This window comes from Rattus norvegicus, chromosome X (assembly GCF_036323735.1).
Source record: "Rattus norvegicus strain BN/NHsdMcwi chromosome X, GRCr8, whole genome shotgun sequence".
In the NCBI taxonomy this organism is placed as follows: Eukaryota; Metazoa; Chordata; class Mammalia; order Rodentia; family Muridae; genus Rattus; species Rattus norvegicus.
This window is the reverse complement of record NC_086039.1, coordinates 37,552,432-37,569,109: the sequence shown is the minus strand read 5'-3', so window position 1 is coordinate 37,569,109 and position 16,678 is coordinate 37,552,432. Positions and strand designations below refer to the sequence as shown.

At 41.9% G+C, this 16,678-nt stretch overlaps 1 protein-coding gene across 3 annotated transcripts in view; it reads right to left on the bottom strand.

The window, feature by feature from the left end:
* The window catches only part of Cdkl5 (cyclin-dependent kinase-like 5), a 230,447-nt gene extending 227,657 nt beyond the window's left edge, over nt 1–2,790 (bottom strand). For 2 of the 3 annotated variants that reach the window (XM_039100455.1, XM_017602290.2), the window contains exon 1: nt 2,644–2,790. The gene's annotated coding sequence lies outside the window, so the exon portion shown is untranslated. The remainder of the gene's footprint in view (nt 1–2,643) is intronic. The other variant, NM_001421533.1, reaches the window with a different exon arrangement.
* Between the last annotated feature and the right edge of the window lie 13,888 nt (nt 2,791–16,678).

Here is a 16,678-nt window from a genome sequence, read left to right as displayed (position 1 = left end):
ATTTCCCACACGCTTCTTTCTCAGCTATAGCTCAATGTTCTATTATAAAGTAAACTGGAATGTAAATCATCCCGAAAAGCTAACTTCCTGCAAGAGGAGCTGCTGTCATTTTCAACAATGCAACTATGGCTGGGAATCTCCCATAGCTTCCTAGCCACTGTGGAGAAACAGGTTGGGGGAAGATGCATACTTAGAGGAATTTCTCCACCTCTCTATTGAAGGTTTGTACTGTAAGAACACTACACCTTCAAAACAGAAAATGCCATAGAAAGTCCGGTTCTTCTCAAATGTAGACTCTGGAGCAGAATAAATTTAATTCGAAATCTCACCATCAGGCAACCTTCTATTACTCATTTATGAGGTGGCCCCGCAATTTCTCTCAATGGAAACCTTTCCAAAAAAAAAAAAAAAAACCCTCAGGGAGCATACATGTCTCATTTAAGTAACTTCAAGAATATACCATGGTAGATTTAGTTAGGACCCTGACATAAACAACAAAATCAAAGCCCTGACTGGGGGTGCTTAAGAAGTCAATAAGTCATTAATATAAGATTAAGCAAGCGTTGATAAAAGTAATGCGCTCTGGGGAAGAAATTTTATTTCTGAATATTTTTCTAATATACCAAGTTCTTTTTATTATAAAAAGGAACAGGCTTAGGAGCGCTGATAAATCCACACAATGAGGACAATACGCTGTTTCTATTTCTACCTAACAAATGAACCACTGCACCATGTTTAAAAGGCAAGCCAATTCAAAGGAATTTGATGCCCTTTCCAAAAGAGAAGCCCTCTTCCCAAGTACTCAGAAATGGCGGCGGATTATTAAACACTCTTGGAATGGTTAACTTTATTTAGCATGCCTCTTTTGGAGTTCTATTCTTTAATGCAGCCAAATGGTATTTTTCTCCCTAATTAGGTTCCCCTGTACTTGTACAAAGCCCAGCACAACACAGTGTTGGTGGCTTTAGTTTTACAGCTTCTCTCTTCTGGCTCCTTCTCCCCTCACCTACCCTCCTAACCCACCCCATCCCACCACCCAAAAAAGATTTCCTTTCCAAATGTTCTCCTCTCTGCATTTGTCAACAGAAACACCCACTGGTGGTGTCAAACTGGTAATACTGCTGCAGGCTTCCTTACTCCCATTCCAGCATCAACGCCAAAAATGCTCCAACCTAAAATAGTACTTTTAATAAGGAAAAGGCTTGCTAGGTACTTAAATTCCATATTCTCGGAAAGATGAAGGTCTTTTATGTTTTTATTATTAATGAATCCTAGTTGGGTTGTTAAATGTAAGATTATACTCCCCCTTTCAGCATCAGATATACAGGGATAAGAAAACACACCCTTTTTGCATTTTATGAAGATATTTTCATACACTTAAAGGAATTAAAAAACGAATTTGCATCTAAATGTTATGCAGTCTGTAATTCCAAAGTGTCTCAGTAAAAATGTCTTTTTTGTAACCCTACAGCAAGAAACAAACAAGCTGGAAGTGTTCCAGCAGATGTTACCTAAAACCCTAATCCTATATTCTATACATATTTATGCCTCCTTTTTTCAGTCAAATGCTCTCAGACAAATTAATTTGTGTAATCTTTTATACTGCCTACATAACCATTACGTTCAAACAAGCCTAAATCAGATGCGCGGAAAGAAATTATTCTGTATCAATACTTTCTAAAATCAGCTTAAATTTCAGCCAATTAAAAATAATTGTGTTAACAGAATACTGATCTGCAACTATTTAAATATCACGGCATCCTTCTAGTCTGTCTGTAGATACTAAGGTCAGGCTTTTCTTATCCAGGCATCTGTGCCATGCCTAACTCAAGTGAAGCGAAAAAACAAAACCCCCAAGAAAGATCTGCTTTTACACTGAAATATGCCCAGGTTATTTTTTACCCCAACGTGGGCACAAAAAAAAAAAAAAAAATCGTGTCAGTGCGAAAAGGACCTGTTCGTTCTGGCAGATGGTTCCAAACCCCAGGATTCAATTTCTATGAAGGTCCAAAGGGTAAGAAGGTCTGAGAAGAGGTCGATTTCTGCTTCTCTGCCAGCATGCCAGCCGTGAACTTCACAGTAACGCCTGAAACTTGTCCTGTGGAAGGTGGCAGAAACCTGCCGGGCTGCAGGCGGGGCGCTCGCCCACCCTCGGGGCAGCCAAGGTCAGAAGGACCGGGACTGCGAGTCAAAGCTGCCTGCGGGTCCCGGGCTCTCTGGGAACTTGGGCGGGGGCTTCGGGGCCCCTCCTTGGCGCTAGCAGAAAAGGGCTTCCCTCGCCACAAGCCCGGAGAGCCCTGGCCACGGGGGCGGCGGGGTGGGGACACCGCAGACCTGCAGCGAGGGGGAGCCCCGCGGGGTCCGACCGCGACCTACCGTAAGTCTAGCACAACCCCCTCTGTCTTTTGGTACCAAAAATTCCAGCCCCAGCCCTTCCGGGAAGACCCTAGAGACTCGTGGTGGATCGCCGAGGGAGACTCCAGCTTGGGACGCCCTCAACGCGTCTCCCCGTTGTGCAGGGACCGGCGCTGCTACCCCTTCTGTCACCCTCCTAAGTGGACCGACTGTGTTCCCTCTTTAAAGGCAAGCTAGTGGACACACGGCCAACACGAGACGGCCTGAGGGGCGGACGCAACTACTCACCCTACTGAGTCCCCCACCTCTACCGGGGAAGCCTCCACTCCGGCGGCCGCCGTCACCGCTTTACCTTCTCCCTAGCGGTAGCGACAAGTAATCGAAACCTCCGGCCCCGCCCTCTCGCCGGAGCAAACGCGCAGCCTAATTTGATGATTGCACCGCCCCCGTCTGCCCATTTGACCCAATCGGCAAGCTCCTCTCATTCCGCTAGGTCCCGCCTTATCCCCGCCTACCAAGAGGCGCCAATAAAGAAAAAGCGCTCGTGCTCGAGCTCGTGCTCGCGCGCCCCGCCCACGCCGCTCGTTCTCGAGTCCCCAAAAAATCCTAGAACCAGGATTTCTTGTACTAGCTCCCTACTAAGCGGACGCGCTTATGCGCGCTCGCGATGCTCCTCCTGGAGCACCAGGTTTGGTTGCCCTGCCAGGCCCTAGCAACCTGGACTGCTAGGCTGGGAGGGGCGGGGCTCAAACTGCGAGCTTACGTGGGGAGGGGGAAGTGAGGGAGGAGTAGGATAAGGGGAGGGAGAGATCGTGACTGAGAGAGGGGTGGATGCGGGGGTTGAAGGGGGTGAGGAGGCCCGGGAATCCACCTGTCACTGCGGTAGAAAAAAAAAAGGGGGAATCCTGCCTGCAGCGCAGCTATCCTAGCCTCCCTCTCTGGGGACCAGTGCGCGGAGTGGGTGGAGGGCGGGGAGCACATTTCGGGCGGGAGTCCGGGCGCTGCTTGAAAATAAAGGACGAAGGATGGCTTATCTCGGTCGTAGGTTTAAAAAAATGATAACGAAGTCCATTGCTGCTGCCTAACTGTTGCAGCTGTGCGTGCACGCGCGCGCAAACACATTCATATGCACGTTCATCTCGCAGCCTGCGATTCCCTGGGGTGACTTAAGAGCAAAGAACTGTCAGCCCGAGGATTCCTTACACAGCAGCTGGACGCGTGCAAACCGCGGCAGCCTCGGCTGCAGCAGCAAACCACAACTCTACTCCTGTCCGATGCTGCTCTGTCTTACGCGATTCCCCAGCTGGTAAAAGAAAAAAAAGGAATGAAGTCATCGCCGCACCAGTAGAAATATAAAGATCTTAAGACCCACCGTGAATCAGGTTTCTAGTGAGGATGACTAGTGGATAAGAGAGCAATAGTTCCACTGCACTTTTTTTTTTAACTAAGAAAAGAATAATTTTTTATGAAAGACCTTGCAGACAAATCTATGAAAAAGAGCATGATTTCCACCTTTTAAAAAAGCAGAGAGGAAGAAAAGGTTCTTCTGGGTTTTCGGAAGGAACAGAAAATAAGTAGTGTATAGAGGTCGAAGATGCCACCAACCCCAAAATGATTTTTTTTTTTTTTGCAATAGAAAATAGATACGGTGGATAAAATCCATTTACTCTACTCCTGCTTCAATCTGGTAGCTATACAATAGGTTCGTCTACTTGATACCAAGCCAATAAGATTATTCTTTTTTATAACATGGTGACTATTTCATAAGCAATTGAAGGCACCCACTTTCTCAGGAAGCGTATTTGAGAATTTTCCAGGTAGGAGCAGGGAATTAACAGTGAAGGAAAATGGAGTCAGGCTTTGCAGAGGCTCCTGCCTCCTCCAGTTGCAAAATCACAGTGCTGTGACCTCATGCTTCACCCACGTGGAGCCAGAATTCCTGGGATAATCGCTGCATTATCACCCTGTCAGTGCCTTTGTACTAGCAATTTCAGCAGCATTGCCTTGGAGTCAAAGGAAGGATGGTTTCTCTGAACAGACTGAGAAGAAGGTAAGAAAAAAACAGCGACAGAATGACCACAGATGTAAGTTCAATGTCGTTTTAAGTAGCCGAATGAGATATTTTCCACTGAGCCATACCATGGGCAAACACAGCCTTTTGCTTTGATCTGGTTTTCAGCACTGGTTTATTGAAGCCACATCCAGTGCAGTTAATTCCCTTTTTGAGAGAAGACTAGACATTCTAAGAGCTTTAAAGAAATATCATGCTGTTATTTACCTGAGGTCCTTTCTTCTGTAAAAAGAGCAATAATAGTTCCCTGCAAATGCCCACTCTGCTAATAATTCTACAGATATTTAGGGCTGACCGAGAAAATATAGGCTGCCTCCATAAATTTGAGTTTTGCATAAACAAATAATAACTTATAATACATGTGTTGTATCCAAATACATTCACGACAAGGGTAGAAGACTGATTAAGTCTTTTAATCACTGTCCAAAAAGAATTTTATGCAATGACCTTCTGGGCAAACTAAATAAATCTGTAGCATTTGTAGAAAGAGATCCGCATACTGAAAATGAGTTGCTATTTATGTGAAATTCACATTTAACTGGGTCTCCTCTGCTTTTATTTACTACTTTGCACAACCTGATAGTGTCACACACATGATCTCTAATCCTCATGTGTCTCAGCAAGAGTCTCACCACTTTCGGATGGAGAAGCAACTTCAGAGCCTCTTCAGCATCTATTTGCTCCCTCTCTCCTAATGGAACCCCCCACTGTTTTCAGATATCCAGACCCTTCACGTATCAAGAGGCTGAGTCTAAATTAGTCTCAGTCAGTCATATGTAGCTTGATTAGACTGAAAGAAAAAGCTTAGCATCCCATGGTTTAAAAAAAAAAAAAGATTTCCCCCTCTATACCTTCTGGAAGAAACAGGAAGTTAAATGCCCCAAATGCTAGAAGCAGCCACTTTGTAACTGAGAAGAAAGACAGCCTTAAGTCAAAAGCCTACCAACTAACTAAAGTTTTTAAAAGACAGAAAGGGAAAAGAACAAGTGGGTTCTTGACAACCATCTGAATCTTAACTTCATGATACAACCCGGGCCCTTGGCAAGGCAGAAGAATCAACCTGATGAATGAATTGGTAGTACTTGTAGGCAGATAAGAGCATCAGTGATTGTTTTGCCCTGTTCAGAGCTCAAATCAAGCCAAGTCTTACATGGCTTCATTCAAAGTTCATGACACATGAAAACAAATGAACAAGAGAGAGGTAGGGAGGGAGAGGGAGAGGGAAAGGAAGAGGGAGAGGGGGAGGGGGAGAGGGAGAGGGAGAGAGAGAGAGAGAGAGAGAGAGAGAGAGAGAGAGAGAGAGAGAGAGAGAATTAGGATGTGGTAGCACATCTTTGCAGTGCCAGCACTTGAAAGGCAGAAGCAGGAGGATCACAGCAATTTCAAGGTCACTCACATTTACAGGACAAGGTCCAGGCCAGCCATGGCTACCTAAGTGAAACCTTTTCTCAACAAACAAAGTAAAAGCTAAAAATAAAGTTTATGCTATTTGAGAAGATGCCATTTTACAAAATTCAAGTCCAGTGCTTTACTTGAAGCTTTTAAAATCTCTATTTTTGTTCTTCAGGCAGTGGATTTAGCCACAAATAGTGTCGAAGGAACGTGAGTGTCTTCCTTAACACTCTGATATTCTTCTTAAACTGTGGTCCTGTCTTCAAAAAATGAAAAATAAAAAAGCCAAGAAGTAACTTTCCTCTGAGAAGCCCACGTTCATGATTCAGGGTGTGCCTTCTTCCTTCCTTCCTTTCTTTCTTTCTTTCTTTCTTTCTTTCTTTCTTTCATTCTTTATTTCTTTATTTCTATTAAAGTCTGTGTTTAAATCCATCTTTCATATCTCCTTTGGAGGCTGTGAAGGTGCTTGCTGCTCAAGCACGAGGGTCTAAGTTCATTCCCAGGGCCTACATGAAAAGCCAAGCCTAGTGACAAAGGTTTGCTTGAGGGTTTGTAATCCAGGGCTGGGGAGGCAGATATAACTGGATCCCTGGGCTCAAAAAATAATGCACATCTCCTGATTAACAATACCTCTGGCCTGTACATATGTGGGCACATACATGTACCTACACTTTCGTCTATGCACAGGCAACCATACACACACACACACACACACACACACACACACACACACACACACACACTCCCAAAAAAAATGAATCCCCTTTTAAGAAACTCCAACTCTGTTTCAAAAATAAAACAGACAGGGATGCCTTTAATCACAGAAGTGGCAGAGTCAGGCAGATCTCTAGGCATTTTAAGGCCAGCCTGGACTTCATAGGAAGTTCCAGGATAGCCGGAGCTCTATAGTTAACGCTTGCCTCAAGAAACCAAAACCAAAGTAAAACAGCAACAACAAAAATTGTTTCAGGATATAGCTTTTCTGACCGAGCAATGGTGGTGCATACCTTTATTCCTAGCACTCAGGAGGCAGAGGCAGGTGGATCTCTAGGTTCGAGGCCAGCCTGGTCTACAGACTGAGTTCCAGGACAGCCAGGGATACTCAGAGAAACCCTCTCAATGAAAAAAGATATGGTTTTTCTGACCATACTCTGTGTTAACTACCACCACTATAGACAATGAAAGTTGACAAAACAGTTATCCTAATGTCAGAGGAAGTAAAAATGTTGTCACCTGTTCTAAAATGAAACATGAAAAGTGACCTTGTTGACTTATGCCTATAATACCTTCCCTTATGAGGACTGGGCAGGACTTAATAATTTGAGGCCAACCTGGGCTATAAAGTGAGAGCTTGTCTCAAATAAATAAATATATGTATGTATGTATGTCTGGGTATGTAATGCAGTTTGTGGTACATTTGCCTGGCATATTACTTTGAGGCCAACATAGACTATAGAATGAGAGCTTGTCTCAAATGTATGTATGGGAATGTAATGCAGTTGATAGTGGATTTGTCTGGCATATATGAATCCCTGGGCTGGATGCCGAGCACCAAATAAATTAGGACTGGTGGTGCATACCTGTAATTCCAGCACTCTGGAGGTAAAGGCCAGAGGCTCAGGAGCTTAAGGTCACCCTTGGCTACATAGTTAGTAACAGTCTGCTTGGACTACATTGATCAAAACCAAACAATAAGGAAGGAATAACTGGGGAGAGTGAAAGCGAACCAGAGAATAGAGTATCACCTGAAAGCTACCCCAGCCATAACTATGGAAGGGCGGCTCACCTAAGTTCAAATGCTGGCTTCAATTATGGCCTTGCATGAGTTGCTCAGCTTCCATGTGCCTCAGTTTCCTCTTATATAAAATAAATGTAACATTTGTAGTGCTTACTTCACTGGTAAGTAGGTGACTAGGATGTGGCCTAACAAAAAAAAAATGACCTATTATAGTTAGGACTTCGTAAGCTTTAGTTGTTATTCAGCAGCCTCCATTCTGTGGACTATACATCAATTTGAAGCACTTTTTCCCTGTGATCAATACTTTGAGTCCTATTTTATGAAAAATTTGCCTCTCATGTCCTCTTACATCTTGGCTGATGCTTCTGACTTTTGGGTCTTTTTCAGCTATTAAAAATTAATCCAGTTTAATACTAGAATGCTGCATTTGATCAAAATCCCCAATTCCAGAGGGTAATGAATAAATGTGACATGAATGTAGAAAGAGGAGCTATCTGGAGTTCTCTGAAGGAAGGAAAAGAACCAGCTAAAGGAAGACAGGGCTCATGGTGACAGATGAAGGTGTTGGAGACAGTTGGAGAAGAGGATAAGTTAGAACAAACTGGACACATATAAAAAATGCCGTAATTAGCAAAATCCATTCATTTAAAATCTTTAGGAACCAGAGATATCCCTTACTTGGTGGAATACTTGCCTAGTATGCGCGAAACCTTGCATTTGATTGCTAGCATAGCATAGCACAACTGGAGTATGGTGGCATGCACCTGTAATCTCATTGCTCAAAAATGAAGGCAGGGGGATCAGAAATTTAAGTTTATCCTTGGCTACACATCAAGTGTGAGGTCAGCTTCATAACACAAGATACCCTGTCTCGAAAAAAAAATCAAATATGTGTAAACACTTTTACAATCCCAAATAAGTTACAAAACTCCTCCTTCTCTTGTATCACTGTCACCACCCCACGAGGCTTGTGACCAAAGACAAAAGAAGTGCTCCAGGAGATAGGATAGGCCTTTCCTTTGTATACCAGTTCCTTAGATGATATTTTCAGTTCCCTCACCAAACCTAATGTCTCTTACCATAAAGTTTGTAGGAAGCAGAGGGAAGAAAGATTCATTGGCCTTTATCTTAAGAACACACACAAAAATGACCCAGCTGGTAAAGGCATTGGCTGGGAAGCCTGAATTCAATCCCCAGGATCCACATGGTGGAAGAGCCAATTTCCTCTAGTTACCCTCTGACCTACACACACACACACACACACACACACACACACACACAATGTGTTTAATTAATATAAAAGTAACCCATGAAAACACCTGTACACTTGCTCTCATCTAATAAAATATGGCAAAATTGATGATCACAAGTGGCCCTGATGTAACAGTAGGTCATAAATGGTGTTCCATTTCACTCTCTTTGTTAAGTTGCTCACCATGGGGGAATATGTCATAGGACGTTCAAGATGCCCATGGAGTTAGAGACTGATGACTTTTGTCAGAGGATCTGAGATCAGAGGATCTTGGAAGCAGATGTTCCAATCTGTTTATTCCTTCATGGTCTCTCTCAGTCCTAGCTGATATTCTGATTTCAACCTCATGAAACACCCAGGCCAGAATCATTCCACTAAGCCACTGGAGAATTTGTAACCCTCAGAAACTACAAGATGACACGCATTTGTTGTTTGAAGCCACAGACTTTGTGCTAATTAGCAATGCTACGGTCCTGACCCCTGTAGGTGGTTCAGATCTTCATCTTACAGGTGAGGTTCTAGTAGGCTGCCCAGTCTTACCCACGCAGTAAGCAGTTGAAAGAAGCCCCAGGTGACTGACCCAAGAAGCTGAGCCTGTTAATTATTAGGCCATACCCCAGTGTCAGCCAGTGTCAGTAGAAAGCATATAAATCCTGTTGTGTCCTTTACTCCCAAAACAACTATGCATGGAAGATTCCTTTTGGCCTTTTACAAGTTACCAAACAAAGTCAAATGATAACAATGTGCATAAAGGTGGGTCAGTGGGCTCTTATCCTCTTCTCACTATGAAGCCAAGTCTGGCATAGAACTTTGCATTCTCCTGACTCAACCTCTGGGCTACTGAGATCACAGGCATGTTCCACTATGCCTGAGCATTCTGTTTCATTTCCATTCCATTGCTTGCTTAGCTCAAAGGCATGGTGTCTTAATGAGCATCTTATTAATATCAGTCCCTTACTGGATGTTGATAGTGTAAAGTGATTCCAAATAAGGCCTTTCCCCTGAATATGTATAGGTAAAGTAAAATAGACTATATATAAGATTTTAATTAAAAATGGAAAAACATTTTTAAAACAGCATTTAATTTTTAAAGAAATAAATGAGCTCACAGAATACAAGTGCTAAAAGTAATAAAATGGTTGTGCTTCTCACTTTCTAGATTTAATAACAGATCTGATTCAATGCAGTTTTACAAGCACTTACTATGACATGTTAGAATTCTAGGACAGTTATGTAAAAGCACACAGAATGAGTGGTGCCGGCAATGTAGCTCAGTTGGTAGAATATTTTCTTACTACACACAAAGCCGGTAGTTCAATCTCCAGACGTGTACAAACTGAGCATGGCACCATGCCCCTGTAATTTTAGCCCTCAGGAAGGGGTGAGTACGGGGAAGAATGATCTGAAATTCAAACTCAGTCTCAGCTACATAACAGGTGAAAAGCCATCCTGGATTACACAAAGCAAAACAAAACAAAACCCAACAACATAAAAAAAGTAGCCTGTGAAGTGGTGCACAGATGTACCAGTTTTCAGAGGCAGAGGCAGGAGGACTGTCCATAAGTTCTGAGCCAGCCAGGAAAATCCTTTCTAACCAATAGCAACAAGGAAAAGGGGGAGTATGGATTGAGCTTTATTCGTTTTGAGTTGTTTTCCTGATGCCTAGCATGGGGCATGACAATCAATAAGGATTTGCTGAATTAATCCATTAATTAGCTCATCTGTATTCCCACACATTCACTCCTTATAGGCTCTGTTGACATACACAGAAGGAATCAGGGATCCAGACAATGGGCTGAGAAATAGATGTTAACAGACAGGAAATGTAAAACGAGGATGGACACATTTTGGGGTCATTGCATTTGATGGATTAGAATGAAAAGGTGCAACGCCTGATTTGGGTTGTCAACTTGACACCCCCAGGGCAAAAGGGATAAGCGATTGAATAGTTTACTGAAGACATCTGTGGGGCATTTTCTTGATTGTTAATTGATGGACCAGTTAAGCGCACAGTTCCATTCCTAGGCTGGTGAGCCTAGGCTATCTAAGTGTGAACAGGGGCCTGAAACCAAGCCCAGAAGCAGCATTCCTCCTCAGCCTCTGCCTCAGTTCCTGATTTCAGGTTCCTGCCTGACTTCCCTCCATGATAAACTATTACCTAGAAGTATAAAACAAAGTGCATTCTTTCTTCCTCGTGTCCTTTTTGCTTGCTTTGTTTAGCACAGCAGCAGAGAGCAAACTCTAACAAAAGGTATGAGAGATGTGGAAGGTACCTGAACCTTTGTGCAATTGCCTCAAGTATGATGACAATGGGCTACGGATTGCACAGATGTTCAGTAAAACAGTATCTGCGAGACTGTCTGTAAAAATTTCCCAGCCAAGAGTAGCAACTGGAATCACCAGACTGAGTGAAGAAGGCCAATCCTCCCCCACTGAGAGTGGGGGAATGTCTAATTTGTTGAGGGCCCAGATAAAACACAATGAGAGAGTCAAGGTGAAATTTGCTGTGTCCCTGGTTGGAGCACTCACGTTTTGCCCTCAGATACTGAACCTTAGTCCTGTGGACTGTTACACACAGGCACACATGTGTGCACATACACATGCATGCTCACACACGCACAAACACACACACACACACACACACACACACACACACACACACACACGTTAGCCCTGACTGAATTACACTGCCACTATTCGTGTTTCCCACTATTCTTGTAAATGGCATCAGTCAGACATTCTCAGCTTCCAAATTTGGGTGAACATTTTTTCTACCTATACCCATAACTATACTTTTACTTCTGTTTATCTCAAGAACCCTAGCCACGTGCTTGACTTCACTGACTCTGAAGAGAACATTTTGGCCAACTTTACAGATTGGAAATCCAATGCATGCTCTAAAATGCTTAGAGAAATGAAAAAGAGTGATACTTTTATTCATTTGCCAGACCCTTTTGCTGCTTTGTCCATATCGTTCTTAGAACTACCAAAAGAGAAGTCCAAGGTAGAGCAATCAGAAGATAAAAGGAGGTCAAAGGGATACAAATGGAAAAGGAAGACGTCAAAATATCACTATTTGCAGATTATATGATAGTATACATAAGTAACCCAAAAAGTTCCACCAGAGAACTACTGAGCCTGATAAACAACTTCAGCAAAGTGGCTGGGTATAAAATTAAACTCAAACAAATCAGTAGCCGAGGATAACCAGGCTGAGAAAGAAATTAGGGAAATGACATCCTTTACAATAGCCACAAATAACATAAAATACCTCGGTGTGACTTTAACCAAGCAAGTGAAAGATCTGTATGACAAGAACTTCAATTCTCTGAAGAAAGAAATTGAAGAAGACCTCAGAAGATGGAAAGACCTCCCATGCTCATGGATTGGCAGGATTAATATAGTAAAAATAGGCATTTTGCCAAAGGCAATCTACTGATTCAACACAATCTCCATCAAAATTCCAACTCATAGAGTTAGAAAGAGCAATTTGAAAATTCTTTTTGAATAACAAAAAACCCAGGATAGCAAAAACTATCCTCAACAATAAAAGGACTTCTGGGGGAATCACTATCCCTGAACTCAAGCAGTATTACAGAGCAATAATGATTAAAAAAAAACTGTATGGTACTGGTACAGAGACAGACAGATAGAGCAATGGAATAGAATTGAAGATCCAGAAATGAACCCACACACCTATGGTCACCTGATCTTTGACAAAGGAGCTAAAACCATCCAATGGAAAAAGGATAGCATTTTCAACTAATGGTGCTGGTTCAACTGGAGATCAGCATGTAGAAGAATGCAAATCGATCCACCAGTCAGAATGGCTAAGATCAAAAACTCAGGTATTGGGGTTGGGGATTTAGCTCAGTGGTAGAGCGCTTGCCTAGGAAGCGCAAGGCCCTGGGTTCAGTCCCCAGCTCCGAAAAAAAGAACCAAAAAAAAAAAAAAACCAAAAAAACAACAACAACAACAACAAAAACTCAGGTATCAACTGATACTAGGATGTGGAGGAATACGAACACTCCTCCATTGTTGGTGGGATTGCAGACTGGTACAACCACTCTGGAAATCAGCCTGGATGTTCCTCAGAAAATTGGACATTGAACTACCTCAAGACCCAGCTATACCTCTCTTGGGCATATACCCACAAGATGCCCCAACATATAAAAAAGACACGTGCTCCACTATGTTCATAGCAGCCTTATTTATAATAGCCAGAAGCTGGAAAGAACCCAGATGCCCTTCAACAGAGGAATGGATACAGAACATTTGGTACATCTACACAATGGTGTACTACTCAGCTATCAAAAACAATGACTTCATGAAATTCCTAGAGAAATGGATAGAACTAGAAAATATCATCCTGAGTGAGGTAACCCAATCATAAAGTAACACACGTAGTATGCACTCATTGATAAGTGGATATTAGCCCAAAAGCTCAAATTACACAAGATAAAATCCACAGAACACATGAAGCTCAAGAAGGATGACCAAAGTACGGATGCTTCATGCCTTAAAAGGTGGAACAAAAATATTCATAGTAGGGGACATGGAGACAAAGTTTGGAGCAGAGACTAAAGGAATGGCCATTCAGAACGTGCCTAGCCCCACCTGGGGATCCAGACCGTGTGTGTGTGTGTGTGTGTGTGTGTGTGTGTGTGTGTGTACACACAGCCATCAAAACTAGATAATATTGCCAAGAAGTACATGCTGACAAGAGCCTGATATAGCTGTCTCCTGAGAGGTTAAGTCAGAGCACGTCAAATACAGAGGCGGATTCTAGCTGCCAACCATTGAACTGAGAACGGGACCCCCATTGGAGGAATTAGAGAAAAGGGTTGAAGATGCTGAACGGACTTGCACCCCCATAAGAACAACAATATCAACCAACCAGAGCTCCCAGTGACTAAACCACCATACAAAGAGTACACATGGACAGACCCATGGCTCCAGCTGCATATGTGCCTTGTTGGGCACCAATGGAAGGAGAAACCCTTGGTCTTCCCTAGGTTAGACTCCCAGTGCAAGGGAATGTCAGGGGGCAAGGCAGGAAAGGGTGGTTGAATGGGTGGGGGAACACCCTCATAAAAGAAGGAGGAAGGAGGAAGGGATGGGGAGTTATGGACATGAAACCAGGAAAGAGTATAACATTTGAAATGTTAACAAATTTTAAAAAATCCAATAAAAATGGACTACTGGATTTATTTTTTAATTATTTTTCAAATATTTTTTAATTTTTATTGTATGTGCATTGGTGTTTTGCCTGCATATATTTCTGTGTGAGGGTGTCAGATCCCTAAAACTGGAATTATAGGCAGGTGTGAGCTGCTATGTGTGGGTACTTGGAATTGTACCCAAGTCCTATAGAAAAGAAGCCAGTGTTCTTAACTGCTGAGTCATCTCTCCAGCACCCAATACTACTGGATTTAAAGACACAGAACAAGATCAGCCCATTAATACTAGGTGATTTCAACACACTACTTTCTCCAATAGACAAGTCCTCTGCAAAAACAGGACAAATAGAGAAACATCAGAATTTACTGGTATTACACATCAACTTCACAGATCCCTACAGAATATAAACACCAAAGAATAAACATTCTACTCAGCAGCACACAGAAGCTTACCTAAAATATACCATATTCTGGGGCACAAAACAAATCTTTATGAATACATAAACATTGAAATAACTCCTCATGTCTTTCCTGACCACAAAGCAATAAAACTCAGAATTGACAACAAATAAACCTCTATTAAATATAAATACATGAAGATTAAACAGCTCACTATTGAACGGTGAATGAGTCAGAGAGGAAATCAAGAAAGAAAAAGAATGTCCTGGAACTAAATGCCAATTAAAACACTACACAGCAAAGCCTTTGAGACAAGGGGAAAGCAGTCCTAGGAGGAAATGGCTAGCTCTAAGTGCATTCATTAACACATCATAAAGAGAACAAATAAATGACTTAATGATGCTACTCTAAAAGGTGGAAAACCAAAAACAGAACAAATTTAAACCCAGTAGATAGCAAGAAATAATAAATATCAGAGCCAAAATTAATGAAATAGAAAAAAGAAAACAGTACACCATATCAATAAATCTAAGAACTGATTCTTTGAGATAATAAGACTGACAGACTCTTAGCCCAACTAACAGAAAGAAAGAAAGAAAGAAAGAAAGAAAGAAAGAAAGAAAGAAAGAAAGAAAGGAAGGAAGAGAGAGAGAGAAAGAAAGAAAGAGAGAGAGAAAGAAAGAAAGAGAGAGAGAAAGAAAGAAAGAAACCCAAAGTAACCAAATCATAAATGAATAGGGAAACAGTACAATAGATCCCTAAGCAATTGAGGATATTATAAATGAATATTTTTAAAAAACCATACTCTGTTACAATGGCAAAAAAAATCTAGATTTAGCCAAGAAGTAAGAAGAAATCAACAACTTAAGCAGACCCATAACAAATGAGGAGATTGGAATAGTAATAAAAAGCATTCCAACTTAAAAAAAGTCCAGTGCCAGATGGGCCAGATGGATTTACTGCAGAATTTTACCAGATTTTCAAAGAAGCGCTACAGCCAATCCTTTTAAAGCTATTTTCAAAAAATAGAAACGGAAGGAGGACTTTCAAATTCCTCCTATGAAACCAGTATCATTCTAAAATCAAAACCAGGAAAAGACACAACAACCAGGAAAGAAAAATACAGGCCAATATTTCTGATGAACATAGACTCAAAAATACTCAATAAAATGCTTATAAACACAATATAGATATACATCAAAAAGATTTTCCACCATAACTAAGTTTGCTTTATCCTTGAAATGCAGGGAAGGTTTAACATATGCAAGTCAACAAACGCAACAAACCACACTGCATGAATGGACTTAAAGATACAAATCATATGATCAGCTCAACAATGCAGAAAAAAAAGTATTGACACGAATCCAACATGCCTTGATAGTAAGAGTCCTAGATACAATAGGAATACAAGGAACATCCTTCAACACAACACAAGTAATATATGAGAAAGCTACAGCCAACGTCATCTGAAATAGAGAAAAACTTGAAGCAATCCCCCTGAAGTGAGGAACGAGACAGGGATGATCAGTGTCCCCACTACTGTGCTTGATGCACTATTGTGCTTGATGCACTAGCTGGATTAATAAGGCAAGAGAAGGAACTTAAGAGGATTCATATAGATAAATATGGAGTCAAACTATTCCATTTTTTTAACAAGACATGAAATTATACAATAGAGATCCTGGAAACTTCTAGAACTGATCAACAATTTCAGCAAAGAGGTAGGATACAAAATCAACTTGCATGAATCATTAGCTTTTTCTATACACCAACAACAAACATACAGAGAAAGAGATCATGGACATGCCCCCATTCACAATAGCCTCAAAGAAAATAATGTATCTAGGAATAAGCCCAACCAGGGAAGTGAAGGTCTTCTCCAATGAAAATTTTAAATCTTGAGAGCAGGGGAGAAAGAGAAATTGGTGGTGGTGGGCATCTCCAGAACACGCCAGAGCCTTGGGACAGAGAGGTCCTAGGGTGCTGTAATGGTTTGTATAGACTTGGCCCAGGAAGTGGCTCTATTAAGAGGTGCGGCCTTGTTGGAGTAGGTGTGTCACTGTGGGTGTGTGCTTAAGACCCTCACCCTAACTGCCTGAAAGTGAGTATTCTGCTAGCACCCTTCATATAAAGATGTAGAACTCTCAGCTCCTCCTGTACCATGCCTGCCTGGATGCTGCCATGTTCCCGCCTTGAAGATAATGGACTGAAACTCTGAACCTCTAAGCCAGCTCCAATTAAATGTTGTCCTTATAAGAGTTGCCTTGGTCATGGTGTCTGTTCACAGCAGT